The 14,120-nt window shown below is 40.2% G+C and overlaps 1 protein-coding gene across 1 annotated transcript in view; it reads left to right on the forward strand.

The window, feature by feature from the left end:
- Positions 1–6,046: 6,046 nt before the first annotated feature.
- The window catches only part of cdk18 (cyclin dependent kinase 18), a 51,183-nt gene continuing 43,109 nt past the window's right edge, over positions 6,047–14,120 (forward strand). The window contains exon 1 of the mRNA XM_044349005.1: positions 6,047–6,401. The gene's annotated coding sequence lies outside the window, so the exon portion shown is untranslated. The remainder of the gene's footprint in view (positions 6,402–14,120) is intronic.

A 14,120-nucleotide genomic window follows, 5' to 3' on the forward strand; every position in this document is an offset into this window, starting at 1 on the left:
TAACTCCAAATAGACAAGACTAGACTAGAGTAGCCAATAGCTGATAGTAGGCTGATTTAGCTGCTAAAAGAGATTTACACATGTTCACGTGCTGATGAAAAGATAAGGAGGCAAACAAACATATGTGTGTGTGTAGTAGGGCATTTCAAGCAGCACTACCACACACGTGTGCATGCACATGTGCAAACACACAAACCTAAGTACGTGTGTGGTATTTTGATTACTCCTTTCACCCCCCCGTAGTGCACGTGTGTGTGTGTGTGTGTGTGCGTTTACGTGCCCTCATGAGATTTCAGATGATATCAAAGAAAAGTTAGAATGTATTTTTCATTTTCCAGCTGCCTTTCTCTGGGAGAGTGAAATATTACACTCTAATGATAATGATGTTATTGTGATGCACAAGGCAAAACCTCCTACCTGTCAGTTGGTGATATGACTCTACTAAGACCACCTGAAAAGGTGGGTCTCTGTCCACTTCCAGTTGAACTCTAGAGCGAACTTGAACTAGAGTTGAACTCTTGTAGTGTCAATGCAGCACAGGCTCAAGATTGTGTGATGATGGTATCAGACTTCATTAAATCTTCATCATTTGAGAAATGGAGTCTCTTTGCATCTTCAGTTAATGCTCATATCTAACTAATCTTTTGTACATTTTATGAGATCATGATGACTGCCAGAAAAGATAAATAAGCTTTCATGTGCAGTGAAGTGCAGCATGACTTTGTTAGTCATCAGATTATAACTGGGTTTTGATTTTTCCCTTATGGGTGTGTGTAGGATAATGCAGGATGACATGTCACCAGCACTGTCCAATAAATGGCTTTCATGTCAATCCATGTGAGTTGTTGTTTACAACTAATGAATGGTTTGTAATAAATCAGTGTAAACAATGGCCAGATTAACCTGTTAAAGCAAAAATTTGTTGATGCGCCCCTATTTACCTCCCTACCCCCTTACCTCTCACCTTCTGTGCTGTCTATGATGTCTACATCTCATTTCTAACCTTTAAGTGTGCAAGTCACTTATCTCTCCTGTTGTGTCACCTGCCGTTCTCTCCTTGTCCTAACAATACTTCAAAATGCTTTGACTTCATTTCTGACTAATAGCCAAGGTGAAATGATTTCTGTTAACAGTAGCTTTGCTGTTGTGACAGCACCAATCATCTGTTCATTAGTGAATAAATTAGTCTTATCTATTTTTGAATCTCTACAGACATACAGTACATGCTACCTCAATGGACCTCTGATGTCTGATTCAGCTGACAAGTGGACTAAATTGTCGAAACAGCTTTTATTCTTTCCTGCAATCCCATTTATCACAAACCCATTTATATTCTATAAACAGATTTTGAACACACGCACCTCCATACACATCTAGTAAGAAAAAAAAATGCTAAAGTACTATGCCTGTTGCTGTTTTCTTTGTGTTGTCAAGCTCATAAAGTAAATGCATAGATTATACTCTAACCCAGGTCTGAGTCCAGAGACCAAGTCCTGTTACTCATGAATGTAATAGGACTTGGAGATGGAAATATAAAAAACTATGCTGTCAGAAAATCACACCCAGAGAATAAACAATAAGCAAACATGACCATCACTGAAAATGATTTTGGCATTTGATTGCTTCCTTCATTAAGAAGACTCGGGGTGCCTCTGTGCCTTAAGCATCAACCATGAACAACAACTGGGAACATATGTTGCAAGTCATTCCCCAAATCCAATAAAAGCTAAAACATACCTCAAAATTTAGGGAAAAAAAAGACCTCTCTTCATCAGCTGTGTGGAAGATGAAGGTTTCTGCAACACCTGACATCATAACACATCAAAACAAGCTTCACTCACAGAGCAGTCTACAGCAAACTGTGCCAAAAGAGATAAAACATGTAAGAGTAATCGTAAACTGCTTCCACATTGTTATTTTTATTCTACAGAAGGGGAAACTGTGATAGAGAGAAAGGGAAGAGAAGAAGGAGAAAAACAGTGAAACTGTGAAAACTTTCAGTGTGGGCAGCAGCAAAGAAGCCCAAAGGGATTTCTCTTAATTCTGTAGCAAGCCAATTAATCTGCTGGAAAGAATTCAGTGGTTCATTGTTGCTTTATTCCCTCCATCCTGTTCTGTTCTGTTCAGAAAAAAACACATCTGACCTTTAACCTTTGGCATCTTTCATTATGGGCTACACTGCTCTTTTAAAAGACTCTATATATGGGTTCACTGTAGAACAGTGCACAGATGAATCACAGGCAGATAAAATGATTACTCCTATTTTGAGGACACTGGCAGTCACACTGACCTTGTTGCATTGAAGTATAGATGCATGAAAATCCAGAAAACATACAAATCAGTTGGAAGATAGATGTTTTGAAAGACCGGCCTAACAGGTAGCCCGCACGTTAAGTTTTGGGTCACAATAAAAATACACAGTTATAAAGTTTGACCATATAGAACTATAACTGATGCAGATATCATGCTCAGGTTTGACTTGCAACAGTAGCAGCCCCTCTTGGCCAATCAGAGCTGTTTGCAAGTTCCTAAGACGATGTGGTGTGATGCATAATTTCCCCTATATCAAATAACAGTTTATTATTGATCAGAGGATCACCAAAGTCATTAGAATACATCATCTCAACCATGAATGTCTGAACCTATTCCATCAAGTAGATGTTGAGATATATCACAGCATTAGTGAAAAATTTGGCCTGCTGGTGGTGCTAGAAGAAAAATCAGAGGACCACCAAAATTCTTAGAAAGTATCATCTAGGAACCTTGAATATCTTTTGTAAATTTCATGCTGATCCATGTCATAGTTGTTGAGATATTTCACTCTGAACCAAAAATGTCAACCTCACGGTGGTGCTAGTGGAAAAGTCAGGGCTTCACCAAAGTCAGTAGGATTCATCCTCTGGGGACATTGAATGCTCCAGTGACCATGATAGTAGGTTTGTTTTGCTACAGTGATGTTCAGTGGGACAAGAAACACTAACAGTCATTCGATCAGACGGGTTGTAAACAAACCAGCGGTCAGATTACCTGAACCACTTTGCTCAAAGAGAAAATTAAAAGGCACTTTTGGGAGAGCAGAATCATTTCCTCAGACACAGCAGAAAAGTGCAGGGTATTTATTAAAGTGTGAGGGAATGCTGTGGTTAAATATAATTACATAATAAGTATAAAAAGCACCTTTCCTCGCATTTCACAAAGCATGAATGAACCAAACTCACAACCCTTATGTTTGCAGTGGCCAGTCAACCTCAATCAGACAAACATTTTAACATTTGTGTGTGTGTGTGTGTACTGTATAAAACCACAATGGGGCCTGAATCATTGCTGCTGCACAATGGGTCATGTTCTCATGTTACTGCTGATATTAATCATCACTTTACCGAATACACACTCAGTGACCTGCCACAACATCTTTTTATATAACCCAATCTATTTGAAATGTCTGCAAATGGACTGTGATAGTTGTTGACTCATCACTGCTAGAATGTTTTTCACTGTTACCTGGTAGGGGGAGGGGGTTAAGTTCTGTATGTGTGTCTGTGTGACAGAAAAAGAGACTTCTGAAAAAGAGAGCAAAGTGTTAGAGGTTAGATTCCCACTGAGCCCAGTGTGAGAGGTGAGGAAGGGTCCACATGTGAATCATTCTGATATTGTCAGATTTTATTTAAATCACATTCAAGAGAAAAAATGTCACTTTTCAGAGTTAAATCTTGAATGTATTAGGGCAGGGCAATATGACCTCTTATTAATTATTTGTACAATAGAAAAAAACATGACAGGCTCTGACTAACATTTATAATACCATAGACCAAACCAGCAAAGAGCAGTTCTTATTCAGGCTTATGGATCAGAACATATGGAAGAATTCATAGTAAAGTGACAAGTGCAAAAAGTCAAAGGTACAGTAAATATAATGTTTACTCAATGTAAAGTACACTTAATGATGACCTAGTGACAGGTAGTGTCCAGTCTTTCACTTTAAAAATAATATGATCACACAACCCTGCATTAAATCAACTCAAGAGGCTGCATTGGTGGGAGCATGTTGCTTCAGGTGCCAGTGAGACATGCAATACAAAGTACAGTTTGAGTAACAGATTTGTGAATTTGAGGGCTTATCAGATTCCAAAATGCTGGAAAGTGGTTTATAATACTCTGGAAAGTTATCACTGAAATTATATCTTTTGTTGCAACCATCGCAAGGTCAGTGGTATAAATACCCTGTTCATGTTACAAAGTGATTCACCAGGAATGTGTGCTTGTATATGTGATTGGTCAAAAAAGTTAGCCTGGTTCAACTGTTTTGCTGGGCAACCCTGAGTCATGTTTCTGGATATCCAACAAATGTAAATCCAATATTCTATCCTTTTAGCTCTGTTTAAGGTCTCCACCAACTCCTGAGGAACATATCCGACTCATTAGCTGCCAAATGCTACATTTGCTCACCAGCTGGCTGCTAACTTTTTCTGTGTGCTGTTTGGTGCTGGGCAGGTAGTGTACAGTGGGTTTATCAAAGCTTTTCTGCTGAAAACAGCTGCCTGCTGCAACTGAAAATGACACTGATGAGAGTAGTGAATCAAACAGAAAGGATGCTTGCTGTAAACCAAAACCATGAGCTGAAAGATGCTAAAATGCTCAGTAGAGGTGACGGGCACTGTGGACTATGGTGATAATTCTCACTACTAGCAACCCCTGTTACTTTGTAATGTTCATGTTAAGACAGTAGTCTTGTACGTATCTGACTAACCAATGCAGCACCTTGCTGGATGACATCAAATTGCTCTGCGGCAAAAGTTAAGCCTGACTGTCCTCATTAATATAAAAGAGAGGACTGCCTTTTTTCACTCTGGGCTAATGTTGATCTGAACGAGGCCTTACTCGAACTAGCCTTCATGCCTCGTCATTTTCACCTTAACAAGACCTGAATCGACACACCTTCACCACCGCAGCCCCTGGAGCTTTTTTAATGCAGTACTGTTTTTGGTGTGTACACCTGGTTACCTCCACACAGTAAATGAAGATAGGCTTGCTTTTAGAAACACACCTCTCCTATTCCTGATGTTTATTTGAATTATTGATTCATTAACTGTAGCAATGAGAGTCACACTTTATTAGTATCTTAGCTGTTATCTCACAGTATTAAAGCGGAGTGCAAATTGCTGGAATGATCACACTTACAAACAAACCAAAGTATGGATTGTGTTCTTGATTCAGTGCTAAAATTCCCGGTTTCAAGTGCTGTGCTGCTGCAGAGGTGGAGATCAGGCAGTGTCTGGTCTGGTGTTTTGGAGATGTAAGGTCGACCTCGCAAGTGTTCTCCACTGAAGTTGAGGATTACAAAGACAGGCACAATACGCCAAAGCCTTAAAAAAGTGCACTTGATTCCAGGACCTTATGAACAACATAAAATTTAACAGGGAATGAACTCAGCTGCATGTCTAGCACTGCTACTACTTATCTCTATATATTTTATGCTATCAGCAGCTGCAGTATTTGTGTTTTAACAGCCACAATGTGGTATTGTTGCTAATGGAATCACTAACATGAACTCTCACCAGGTTTAAATGTACAGCTGATGCTGAATTGCTGCTTATTAAGGAAATGTTGAAAAAGAAACACAAACATACACACACACACACACACTCACTCACGCATATATGCACTAGTACGAGTATGTATTCTCACATATACACAAACACACACATAGAAATACTGTATATACAGAAGGTGCACCCACTCACAGTTAAATATGTACATACACTACACCTTCATCACACATAACACAGTCACACTTTTATGCACACACACGGCATATGCACACATGCAAACATGCACACACATACCCACATGCTTTCATAGCTCTTGCTGGTGTGTGACAATCCTGTCAACAGCAGAGGCCAGTGGAGGAGGAGGAGGAGGAGGAGGACAGAGAGGAGGAGGCTTGTATTATGCCCAGTTGTGATTGGCCGTTGCCATACCAACAAGGGAGGGCCAAAGTCAGAGATTGGTGGGGGAGGAGTTACAGGCTGATTATAAAACCCCTCTGAGCAGCAATTTCTCTCCTCCTGAGCTGTTTCCACTGCATCTCTGTGTCTTTATTTAGTCTTTCCTGTTTTCTGTCCAGTGAGGCAGCTGACAGTGGTCAGTGGAGGAGGGAGCAGTGGAAGGGTGAGCTGTCAGAGGGAGTCGTGGACAGGTCGGTCCTTTTTCCCCCGGCCGCCTGTCTTCCTGTTGAGCCGAGCCATCTATCCATCACTCTGACAGAGCTGCCTGCATCTTGTGGATTTAACTGCACATCAGTGACACCTGGGAAGGCGAGGGAAACCTGAGCGGAGAGAGGCCCCCCCAACCCCCCCTGCCCCCCTGTCTCCCCCCTGTATGTGGATGACCTCTGCTCCTCTGTAAGTAGCCCTGCTGCAGCCCCATCCACTCACATTTTTCATTAAGCAGGAGACATATCCACTCTCAGGAAGGGTCAGGGGTCAGAGGACACACAGGTACATGTTGCTCATTTTAGGCTGAACTTATGATTTGAGGAGTAATTTTGTTAATTATTTTTTATCAGAATTCCTCATAGGCTCCCTGAACATCTCAGGAAGTCTTCCTGCACTCCACTGGAGTCTACTAATTGGTCACATTAGTTGTTACTTATTCAGTTTTTGGGTCGAAGCTTTATCCTGAAGTTAATTTTTATGGCGATCTAATGAAATTTAGAGGTTACATCACAATACAAAGTCTGTATGTCTAACAGACTTACCACTGGTATGATGTAAGAATGGTATTGTAAAATTTAATGGAAGAAAGCACATTATGTGTGGACATACTTGTAATTCTGGGCCTAATGGAAGTCACAAATATAAGGTTATATCGTATTTGTTTGTATTTATACTAATATCAGTCAGTACATAATATGTGGCGAGTGCAACGGTGTGATGTCAAGATAGATAAGGCTGTGCTGGTTGTCATTCATTTTCTTAATTTGTAAAGTTCAGTATATAGTTATAGGTATGTAGAATATAGTTTATCTATGTCTGTTGCTTCTGTTTGGTGCCCACCTTAAAAATGAGAACATCTAAGGACATCTGAACCCCCCGCACCCACCCACTCACTCACTCATCCACCTCTCTGCTCTCTGATGAGCCTCATGCATTAGCACTCACATGTAAACTGACACTGGTATAGTAGTGCAGGAGGGGCCACTCAAATACACAGAAGTCCATCCGTAACCACTGTACACACAACACCTGTTTACCTATAAGGGCCTGTGGGTGTAATTTGGTGTCTGGTGTGTGTGTGTGTGTGTGTGTGTGTGTGTGTGTGTGTGTGTGTGTGTGTGTGTGTGTGTGTGTGTGTGTTTGCAATGTACATACACAAAACTGGTTCCCTTTTCCATATTATTGTCATGCGTCATTGAATCATGCAGAGTTTAGACTGCTGCCTTGCTGTATGTTAGTGAGAAGTTACACTTCTGTTGGAAGTGTTGCATGTTGAGCACACCAAGAAGTCTGACTGAATGTGTTACCATTGTGTTATTATTGTTATTACATTTTAGGGTCTTCAAAAGCATCAAAATGCCTTCTTAGATATAATATTTTGGTTTATCATGTTATACAGGTTTATTTTGAATGAAGTCTCATTTCATTGCAGCTATGATGTGACAATCACATCACTAAAACTCTCCTTTGAACAATGATTGTCCAGGTCTGTCAAGCTTTGGTTTTCTGATCATGCTAAAGAGATGTTCATGGGTTTTTAGTTATAGTGATAGTTGTCATAGTTGCATTATAGTTAGCATTATATCGTGTACGTAGCCATCAACAGCCACCAAATACACATTTGTAAGGTTCTCATTTTAAGACAAGTCAGCTGGAAACAGTTTTCAACCAACTCATAGAGTAAACATTAATTGGCTAGCTAACCAGCTGCAGCCATATCTGCCAGCGACAGTTGTCCTTTAATCTATCGAATCTGTTGGCCACCCACTCAAAATCAGACACTGCTTTTATCAACTTCTGTCTGAAATCCACTGTTTCATAAACAGCACTAAACAGCACTAAAATGCAAAGCAAAAGGTAAATTGATGAAACTGTGATTTAAAGATTATAAATTAGAAGTTAAATCAAATAAAATTAAATAAATATCATGAATCTTGTAGTTTCAAAAATGAAAGAATGACTAGGACTGGCAGCAGTGTTATAAAGGATTATATCAAATGTTGTACTTGAATTAAAATACAGTGTAACTAGTGTGGGCCACATCTAGTTTATGTTGACTTTAAGATTAATATAAACCAAGACTAATGAAATATGCCTACCACTGAACTCATGTCACTAAACATTTCACTCCAAGCAACCTTGTTTGTTCAGTCTTTGCCAGCTTTGTCTTTATTTTGGTTTTCAAGATGGTCATAAAGTCATAAAGTTAATTCCAGGCAACATCATGACACCATCAGAGTCCTTGCATTCTGTAATGTTACATTTTTTAACCATTATCTCTTTGCCTCTGAGAATGGTTGTTTCTGTAATTTGGAGTCCATAGTAGCAATCTTTTGCCTTAGCATGCTGCAGCTGAGGCACAATAGTAGTGTTTACATAAGCAGCTTATTACTGGGTCCCTGATTCATCACACAGCCCCGGGCCCACTCAGCCATGATAATGTGCAGATAGACCCTACCATATTCAACAATAGCCCTGGCACCAGCACTAAACAGCACTCTCAGATGAACAAACACATGCAAACATTTGGTCAAATACACCAAATGGAAGGCAGTTTGCGTTTCACCCAGCACCAAACCAATCTACTGGCTTCTGTGATGACACATTGAAAGGTTTAATGCTTCAGCAAGCATCTTTTGAGAAAATAAACCCATCATCTCTGTAACCTGAGAGTCCATGGATCCTTCCTATTCATCTACATTATATCACAGAGGCTGTATTCTAGCAGTGGAGACTGTTTCCTAAACAACACAGAAGACCACTATAAGACCACTACTATTAGACAGGCTCAGTTATTGCTTTAGTGTTTTGGGTGTAAAGAGATAATTGACTGGCTGTGTTGGGAAATGTGAATGTGCTGTTTGCATACTGACATTACAGGATTTCAAGGTAATACAGTGTTTCTCTTGTTGCCGTTTTGAGATGCCAACATGAAAAACTGCCAGTTGCACCTATGAGAGTTGTGTCAGAATAATCAACCCTCCTCAGAGTCTTCTTGTTACTTTCCACTCTCTACTGTTTAACGGCAAAGAATGTACTATATGACTACATTATTGCATACCTTTCTCAGTAGCTGAGTGCACTGTTGAATAAACTGAAATAAAAGTACAGTACCATGCATTGTTTACATGCAGGTTTGCTAGTTTGCAGTTTTCTTCTTCACTGCCTTCCTTGGCATAACCACTACCAACTAGTGATTAGCGGCATAACAGGAAACTGGCAGGAACAATGTGTATCTCATTGCATGTGTGTCCTCATGCTTGCTAGAAACAAAATGGGCACCCACTTGTAAAATTGCTCCATACGGCTACTGGTGGTCAAAAACTCCCAGGGTACCTTTGAGTAGTGCTATGAGTTCAGGAGTGCTATGACTGTCATAGCAACAAGGTCGAGGTGCCTAAACATCCTAAATATATATGTAAATTAGAGAAAACAGTCACTCAAATTTGACATTAAAGAGGTCATAATATGCCCCTTTCCAAGTATAATATTTTAATTTTTGTGGTCTATTTCAGACATTTGCATGTTTTTATGGTCAAAAAGCATCTAATTACAGCTGTACAAACTATGGATGCAGCCCCTCACTCTCACTCAGCCTGAAACGTGCTGTTTTGTGTCTGCTCAATGCCCCTCTCTTCTGATTGGCTGACTGTTTTCTGAGTGATGCACACCCAGGCCAACCACAGGTAACAGATTGTAGCCTACTGTAGCTAGGATAAAACAGGGCTCTGGGTAAAACTCGCCAGTAAATTGAGATGGCCACCGTTGAGGATAATGTTATCCAACCATTGGAAGGCTGTGCAACGACAAATTTGCTTCCTGACATCCAACAACTGTGTAGCATTTTCTCTGCAACTGTCTCTCTTCTGTTCCTCTCTGTATGTGAGTGGAAGGGCTATGCCAGTGAAACACAGAGAGCAGAGGGGAGGAGAGAAACTAGCGTGAACATAAATGACAGCAAAACGCAGTAGTAGCGGGCCGCCCCTCCAAGGCAATGATAGGGGAAACATTGTGCTTATAGTTGTTACATCACAACCTTATGGAAGTCCAAATGGCTCATACACTGCAATACACTTTTTGTCAAAGTCAGTGAATATCTCCTCACGGTCCGCTAGCTGTCCTTTCTGTGTGTGCGCTGAAAAAAAATCCGGTGTCTATACACAATACTGGCTCTGTAAATGTCCCCTTTAACAAAATCACAAACACACCCTAGAATTGCAGTAGACTTGTCATCCTTATCAGAGCATGTTTCTCACTAACATTTTATCTGAGTGCTAAAATCTAATACATCAGATTCACAACAGCTCACCTTTAAATTAAAAGTTTGCACTGAAGTGTAAGGCTTTTGTTGGCATCTTTCTATTTCTCTGAGAAAGCATCATAGAAATATGTAACAAAATAAAGTCCTCATTCAGAGAAAGCTGAATACTTCTGTGCTTGAATTGCAGAAAGACAATATTATAAGGAATCACCATTGGTTAACTGAATAAATGGCATGACCAGGTTTCAGCTGCAGCACCAGGAAATAGTCCCATTTTGTTCTGTTGCTGAGCAGCAGCCACGTACCTCATCCTGTGCCACTGCTGCTGCCAGGGTCACATTAAAATACTAAAAAAAGACCTAAAGATCCTCAAGTGTTGTTACGCATGCTTCCCTCACTCACACCCAATACGCTTCTAAAGCTCTTCACAGGTGGGTGGGCGGTGCATTCACAGCCAAGCTACCCAGCTAATTTAAAATTATCCACCCTATTTGAGGCAGCCAATGCTTTATAAAGAATGATGTTGTTTTCAGGGAACACTGGTCAAACACAAATGTTGTGGCAGGCACTGTCTAGCGTAGAGAAGCTGGTTGATGATTAGTTTAGCACCCTGAAGTCCAGGATTTGCTTCTCTGGGCAGGAGAGTAGCCGGCGTGTTCACTCTTAACTGTCGTGCTCTGTGATGTGTTTAGGTGCTTTACATAATTGCAGGTCTCTTCCTCCCAAGTTGTTAGTCTAGTGCTGCAGCTGTGATGGTTTACAAGAGGCTGGCTTGCACACTGACACAAACAGAGGCCACCTTGGGAAATGTATAATGTGTTGTGTGAGTGGCGTGAGATAAGCCGTGAGTCACAGGGCTGCTCCTGTCAGAAACACGTCCATAAGCCAAAACCTGAGGGAAAAGACCAAACAACCAACACATCAGAATAAACACACGGATAATGTGACACAAAGCCAATGTGACAGATGTAAAGGTCTAAAACACTGATGTGTGTTAGTGACATTAAACTGGACAATATTCTTAACTGCACTATTGAGTCATGTGTATCTAACTTAAAGGTCATGGTTTGTTCTTTGTTCTTAGTCAAATAATAATTAATTCTGAACATTTATCTTTTAATGTAATAACTAACAGTTTGAGTTTTGAGTTTTAGCATTGTTGGTGGCCAGCCAACAGCTAGACAGGCCAGAGAGAGTGCACAGTACATCACTGGTAAAGGTCCACAGTCATCTCCAAGATGCAAAGAAATCATCAACAAGGGTTAGCCTCATGTAGTAAACGTTGACCAGGAGTACTGAACATGTATGCCTACACATTATGGTTGTAAAGATTGACCAATGCATCTACATCAATACACAATAACAGATCCAAACCCAATTTGTCAAAATGCCTTTCCTGCTAGCTAGCTAGCTACATTACCCAATCACAAACCTAAGCCACTTATGTACATGTAATATGTGAAATGACCACAAATATTGCTACTTATTCAAGAAGTCGAGGCAGGTGCTAATAGTAAGTTACTGACAGGAACAATCAATCCAAGGTAAGTAATGCTAACATTAGCTGATAGCAATATCAACAGCAATATCAAAGTATTCTGCACTAAACTCCAACCAGTCAAAAGCAATTAAAGCCATGAGCTGTTTTATTTACAACACGTATTGTTGGACATACCCAATTTAGTGAAAAATGTATTCTCCTTGTTGATGTGGCAGCAATTTCTGATTCAGTACTTAAAATAAAGTTACTTAGTTACTGCCACTGAAAATTGATACACTGTCATTCATGAACAAGTAGAACTGTAAATTCGTATCACAGCTGAGCTGAATCAGTTTTAAATTGCAACTAACTTGTATCAGCTTTGATACACATTTAATCATTGGATAAATACACACCTTTAGTACACATGCATTCCACTGAAGCTTTTATCTCGCAGCTGCAATACATATCAAGGGAACAGTGTGTTTTGAGAGTGATATAATCAAGAGTAGTATACACACAGTCTGACTGCTAAGTCCTAGTTAGGTCCACAAACACGGACTTCTACCATTCAGTGTTTGCAGGGATGAAAGTGAAAACTCAGCTTACATACCGGTGTGGATTCTAGTAATTTGCAGTTATGAAAGCTCTGACTGATCTTATTAATTTTTCCTGTCAGCAGGAAGCTCCCCAATCTGATTTTACAGCATGCCCTTTTGGCCTTGCTCGAGTAATTTCATGCTTTCAGGCACAACAAACAGACGTCCATTAGACTGAGCCTGTCTGAGGATGATAACCGTCTGTGTTGCTGCTTTCTCCTCCAAAAAAATCCCATGTACTCTCTCTCGCTCTCTCTTTATCTCCTCTCTGAATCTCTATGTCTTCCTTCTCTCCTTCCTCACCCCTGAACCTTTTCCCTCATTTACCCCTGCTTTCCTCATCCCCAGAGCACAGTTTGCCTTTTTTGATTGTTTGGGGGGTTTTTTGGTGGTTAAATCATAAGCCAAGATACTCTTAAAATGACTCATGCCTGGCATCACGTGGTAACATATCTTAAGATCTGCATCCTGACCGATGTCACTCAGGCATCAGTAATCAGTGTGTGTTTATGTGTGTGTTTTGGTAGGTTGGGTCCAGGTGTTGACGGAGAGGGAGTAAGAGACATTGTTAGTATCAGTAAACCAGAGCCTCAGCAAACAGGCAAACATACTGCATGTTAATGTGTGAATTCCTAAACATGTAACAGTCAGCCCAGTTTTAGGCTTCATCCTGGAGCTTTAACGTATCCAGGTGCTCTTGTGTCAATCAACTGTATCTTTACAAATGCTTCAGATATCACCAGAAAACCTGAGGCTACATCTGAGATGGCAGGAAGCTCTGGTCACATTTGTTCTGCTGTTTTTGCCTTTAAACACATATAAGGTGCAAACAGGGAAGTACACAGACCCTCTCTTATAGAACTCCTGCTGCATGGACATAGATACTAGAGTGTGTGGATGCAGCAAACACATAGGTAAATACATGTGCCTCCCAATACTAACAAAGTGTTAATCCTCAGGAACCTGTTTCCTGTGAGCCAAGTTTCTATTTATTCTCCATCTTTGGTGCTATGTTCTTATGGGTGTGGTATTCTTTCACTAAGCACATGATGGCTATTGCTGCTCATGCTACCCACTTTTACTTGTGTTTGAATAAATAAAAAGAATAGCAGGAAATACAAATACTGACTGTTAAAAATATAGCTCTCCTCCAACTCTGTTAATGATATTTGTGTTGATCTTTAGCTCTTTTATTAGAATTCTAGCCTGCATGTGCTTTGTGGCTATGTAAAAGGTACACTGTATGACCATGTCCCCCATTGTAACTTGTTGGGGTTATTTTGGGAGTATTTCGGGCAAAGTGAGAGCAGTGTCCATATTTTCAGTTGGCTCTATGACCGACAGAATCTGCTGCCAAGTGTTCCGAACTTAACTTTTGATAATAAGGAAAAAGCCTAAACATGATGATTATGGAACAAGATGTTAAGTTATAAGAAGTGAAGTCATAAGAAATGTTTTCCATCATTTGTAAGCAAATTTATGTATGCTCATCCATGATGCACATGGGAGGTATCCCTGTAAAGTGTAAGTCACACTGATTCCCAGGAGTGTGTGTATCGTGTCTG

Source organism: Thunnus albacares, chromosome 4 (genome assembly GCF_914725855.1).
Source record: "Thunnus albacares chromosome 4, fThuAlb1.1, whole genome shotgun sequence".
In the NCBI taxonomy this organism is placed as follows: Eukaryota; Metazoa; Chordata; class Actinopteri; order Scombriformes; family Scombridae; genus Thunnus; species Thunnus albacares.